Source organism: Bacillus rossius, chromosome 2, assembly GCF_032445375.1.
Source record: "Bacillus rossius redtenbacheri isolate Brsri chromosome 2, Brsri_v3, whole genome shotgun sequence".
Taxonomy (NCBI): Eukaryota; Metazoa; Arthropoda; class Insecta; order Phasmatodea; family Bacillidae; genus Bacillus; species Bacillus rossius.
Genome location: NC_086331.1, coordinates 41,795,674 through 41,801,579, shown reverse-complemented (window position 1 = coordinate 41,801,579; position 5,906 = coordinate 41,795,674). Strand labels below are relative to the sequence as shown.

At 33.2% G+C, this 5,906-nt stretch overlaps 1 long non-coding RNA gene across 1 annotated transcript; it reads right to left on the bottom strand.

Moving 5' to 3' along the window:
* Nucleotides 1-667: 667 nt before the first annotated feature.
* Nucleotides 668-1,326, bottom strand: LOC134529253 (uncharacterized). Its single transcript, XR_010074512.1, has 2 exons — nt 1,228-1,326; nt 668-1,136 (listed from the first exon to the last, which is right to left on the bottom strand). It is a non-coding gene; the product is annotated as an uncharacterized LOC134529253 (long non-coding RNA).
* Between the last annotated feature and the right edge of the window lie 4,580 nt (nt 1,327-5,906).

Genomic DNA, 5,906 nt, shown 5'->3' with positions numbered 1-5,906 from the left:
GAACTTGGACATAGCCCTTCGTATGGCCTTATGTACACCAGCGACAAATTGTTCGGGTGAGAGAAGTTTTTCTTGTCTAAAAAGGGTAAAAAATTATCTGAGATCGACCTTGAGCCAAGAAAAATTAAACGCTTTAGCACTTTTGTGCATAGAGTCGGAATTAATGAACAATATTACTTACGACGATATAATCGATGATTTTGCCAACAAAAAATCGCGCAAAAAGGGATTGTAACGAACTTAATCTAGGACATGAAAATTGTAGAGGCAAGGGCGGCAAAAACTTTGCAGCCTATACCTGGAAAATTTGTAAATCCGCTACTGTGTCTGACCGCTAAATACATGCCTGGCCACGGAATTAATGTGACAAACCACCGACTGGATGTGCTCTGGCCGTCTGTTACGAGCCTGGCTATTGAATATAAATGACTGCTCTACCGGTAATTTACTCTTGTTTCGGTTTACCAAACCTCACCAAGGTAAATCACGACGGAAGACCCCGGGATCTTAGGTTGAATAGTATCGTTTTGTCGTATTCAAAAATGAGAAAGAGGAAATATGCCGACTGGGAAAACTACCGAACAAAAGTTGATAACCTGTTAAGAATTTATATAAATAAGAAATTAAATCAAAAGGTTAGGTAATTGCAACATAACATACACACTGATATCGGGTCAGCCATAACAAAACATATTTATTTAAAACACGATAAAGAGTATTAATTGAGTATTCGTACAGTCAAAACAAAAATGGGGCCCCAAAAAAAATTATTATTACTTAGTTATTTCTTCAAAATAATTATTACTTAGTTACATTTTCAAAATAATTAACGTAAATTTAAGATACAGAAAGTATTAAAATATTGCTCATGAATTAAATGTTGATTACGATGCCAAAGGAATAGTTTGATGAAATAGTCGATGAAATTGCAAGAAGATATGCGTGGCCGAAACAGGTTAACTACCCATGCTGCATGCTTAGGATTTAGTCGTCGAAAACTTTCCTGGGATTTTTGTTGGCGGCTCCCATCGCCGTAGAACCACGGGACAAGCCCTGGGGTGCCCAGATGTTATGGGCGAAGCTTATGGATCACGCCTCAGGCATGGGGCAGCGAGAGGTCGCCAACACCCGGACCGCTAAACAAGTTTTTAACAACAAAAAAAAATAAAACTATCCCATAAATAATTATAAAACAATAATTCCCGAGGAAAAGGCGGTAAAACTCACCTAATGCGGTAGTAAATACACAACTTTCGACATGGATGTCGATGGATACGTGACGAGCACAAAAATTTTGAAGTCTACATTATGGCTGACAAAAACAGAAAGGAAAGGATTACCTTTTCCTTTTCAATATGAAGATGACCATAGATATGACAATATGTAGAGATGAGAAACTTAAAACGTTACACTTTCCTGCACTTAAGTGCAATAGCTCAATAATTAATCTTAACCACAATATTAATATAAACAAAAGGAAAAATTAATTTATGATGTTTAAAGTCTTTTGAAGTCCATATGTTTTTCTTTTAAATCCACAAAGCTTAACAAAGACATAAATATATTTTAACAAAAAAAGATTTTTATACAAAAACAATTATTTCTTACAAATTGATACTTAAGATAATAATAATTTCATTATACTTCAAATAAACAAAAGTTAAAAAAAAACAATTAGGTATTGCAAAAAGATATAATAAAAAAGTAGCCTCCCAGTTTGCATTTAATTAAACAACATATATAAGCAATAATGGGCGCATGCCCACACAACAAGTGCACAACGGCACACACTCCCCCCCTCAAAGCACACCACTCTCTTAAAAAAAATATTTCTTTTTATATGGCAATCTATAAAACTTAAATGCACTAGAATGCAAAACATTAATATACGAGTGATATCAAAAGATCAAAATATTAATTAATAAATATGTGTGTAGATGAACAGAACAGGACAGAATGGTGATACGACTAGGTTGTTAATAACCTGAATAATAGACATTAAGAAATGGATTAGCAATGTTTGAAAACATTAAGTCGCTAATGTTACAATTAACCTTTGGGAGTTGTATGGTAGGTAAAGATAAGTTTGACTTACCGAACCAAACATCTTAAAGAAAGAACCAATAAAATCACAATGAGTGACGAACAAGTGGTTACGACGGAGTTAGTGGTGGAAACGAATGACCACAAATATGTTTTTGTCATCCAGATTATGGTAGACCTTGATTTTGTTTTGCGAAAAGTATGAGTAAAAGTACTCTTCCTATTGGAGAATCACAGGATCAATATTCTGCTAGTCTCAAGAAAACTGAGATGGAACTACGGACAATGCACCATGAGGAATATACACCTCTACATCAAATGGGACTACTCACCCCTTCACAATTAAAATACTTAAATGCTTACACAAGTGAGCTAAACAACAAATCTCTGTCTCGGAATCTACATGAATTAGCTAAACGTAGGATTATCACATACCTACGAGAGACAAATCTCAAAGCTAAAGAAGAATGAAGACGAAGACGAAGATCAAAATACGAAAAGGACGAAGAAAATGAATGAGTAATCGAAGAAACAAGCAGGACAGAAGGGTGGTACAAATACTCAGGACCGCCAGTACATACTACAACAAAAGAGGACCATACCTCATATAAAATGCCCGTCGGCTTATTCAGAATAGTGGGGACTCCTTACCCCTACTTATTCAGCTTCTACCTCCTCCATATTAACAAAATTGGGGATTCTCTACCCCTTGCTTATTACAAAAAAAATTTGGGGATTCTTTACCCCTACTTAAATCCTGGTCACTAAGATCCTGTTCTTAAGATACCGCTCTGAACCCTGCAGTTTAAACAACACATCATGATAAAATTTAAAAAATTTTTAAATAGAAGAATACCTAATCAAAGTTTAACAATACTTACATTGACAATACCGATCAAATATAAAATAAATATGAGCCACAAAAAAAGAAAAATTCTAAAATGCTTATTCAGCAACAACACAAAATTGAAGGAAAAATAGGAAAACGGTCGTCCAAAGGTGAATGATTAAGTCCCATACCTTAGACACTCAAGAGATAATTTAGCACCTGCAAAAGCAAGTTTGACCACTAACACAAAATGTAACGTGAACAAATTTAAGATTCAGCAAAAGGGAAGTGAATAAAACTAACTGCCTGCAATTAATCGAAGAAAATGTTATAAGAAGAAATCAAAGTAGAAACCATACCTTACAATGAAGAATGTGCCACTATACAACAGTCTCACCAAGCAGAACTCCACTACACGAAATTCACCAGAGATGGCTGAAACGGTGAGTCGCAGCAACACCGAGCCGAAGCCGCAACCACCCTAGCAAACTCCATGCAGCAGACACTCCACAGGATAGATGTCCTACAGCAACAACCTAGTACACAAAATTAAAACAAGAAGGAACATCTAAATTCAAAACCAAAAAACTTGCAAAACAAAAATTTGAAAAATGATTAAATTGATGACACTACACGGTGTAATGTGTGGAACACATGTGAAATAGCTGTATCGTGTGGAGAGATGTACAAGACACACAATACCAACACAACACACCACATCCCCACATGAACCAACACACACATAACCTACAAAACAGAAATTTAAAAATAAAAAAAAGGTATATGTTTTGGATGACAAGACAAGAAACCAAACTCATATATTAAAATATTATTTTAAAAGATGACACAAGCAAGATAAACAAATAGAAAAGCAATAAATCAAGGTTAGCACTCAAAAAATTACTTATTATTTAAAACAAATAAAATCACAAAACATTATTATTAACCTAAAATGAAACTATTATTAAAATGAGTGATTGGATCTTCCATGGCAGATATATGGTTTGATAAAAAAAAAAGACTGAGGCCTGCAAAAATGAAAAGTGCTGGTGAAGCTGGTCAACAGGACTTGGCACTGGCTCATGGCTCTGGCTCAGAGGACCTGCCTCAATAAAAAAAATTGCTCACTGGCTAAACTTGACCAAAGTCAACAACACAATTAAAAACACAACCCAAATATCGTCTGGAAGTCACTTACTCCCACAATAGAAAATTACATACATACAATACATTTTCTATAAAACATTTTAATAGTGCTTAAAGAAAAGATTCAAAAGAGAAACGACAAAATTTTAACAAGAAAACCACTGACCTTTTACTGCATCTCACTGAAACAAAATAATTAAAACAAAACAAATGCAAAATAATGGCATTTAAACGAAGACTAACCATAGGCTCAAGAAGAATAAATTTAAATGACCAAAAAAAAATCTCAAGAGAAAAATATTACCCAAATACTTGATTCAACGATAAGTTTACTGCAAATTAAATACTTATAAGACAACACCATAATATCAATGAAATTTAGGTTACCATAACCTCAATAATTAAACTGTGCAATGAAAAGCACTAGAACACACATTAAATTAACTTATTAGGAAAACGGCAAAATGTCTCTGAAAAGAAATTAGATAAAATACATACCCAAGATGACCTACAACAAAACATGGGCAAGGAAACAACATTAAAATGATTAAAACCACCTGCTAAAAAAAAAGAACTTATTAAACGGTGGCAACAGAACAAGAAAATATACCTATCATGGTTAGGTTATGAAAAACGTGCCCCAAATGGTGATACACGAAAAGTAAACAAACATCACATCAATTAAATATTACTGAAGAAACCACACACTTTTCAACATATGGCAATCTGCAAAATAAGATTAGAAACGTTGAAATATTATGAAAACAAGAAATAATACTCAAACACTTCTCTCACGAACAAAACTTGCATCAATGTTTAGACTGAAATACCATTTAGAATTATGTTAATAAAGAATATGCAAATTGTGAATTGAAACGAAGACAAATTCATGTGTGAAAAGTAATAAAATTTTAAAACTCTAAAACAACCTGCGACAAATTTAACGACAACAATTACCAAACATAACCTCAATCTTACATAATCAAACAAAAAAAATCAGTGTTGAAATTAATCTAGTTGTTACACCCAACCTTAAATTACATGAAATGAAGGACACAAAAAAACTCATGAAAACCAAACATGAAGATGATAACAAAATAACCTGTACGAAAATACATACCCCAAATACCAACTAATAACCACATGATTACTTGAACATAAAACTTCAAACTAAGAAAACCCTATAACCAAACTTGTTCCCCAGAAATAATATTAAAAAATTAATGTTGCAACAACTTAAAAACTAGTACCATGGTTTTTTATTTACTTATTTTTATGACTCGAGTACAAAAGTTACAAGGGACTCAATGACTAGGACATGTGGGTGATAAGTCCACGATCAACTGAGTCAAGGACCCAAATAACAAAACAATGCCAACAGTAGGACACAAAGTTAGGCGGCCGTTCCTAAACAATGCACACTTAAACTGAAGACTACAAATTATACTTAAAAGGAATACTTAATAACCTACCCAAAATAACCTGTAAACTACATGATAAAGGCAACACAACTGGTGTAAACAACAGGACCAACAACCACACTGATTCAAATATAGCCAGAAACTGTAAATAGATCATTTGTTTATTTTAAGAAAGACGCACACTTTAAAACCAAAGTTTAGATCTCTTGCATATTAAATGTCACTGAAGACAAAACACCTTAGAAACTGAAAATTAGAACTTCAAGATTAAAACCAACGAGAGAAAAATAAGAAATCAAAGAAATCTCTTGGACAATACTAACTTCATAATGTACCTTATAAGGAAAACACTTTAAAATAAAAAATAAAAGATTGCCATAAAAAAAAGTTTATCAAACAATGATTACCATTAAATTAAATAGTTAAAACAGTACTTCAAGATGATAGATTAGAAAATATTTAAAAGT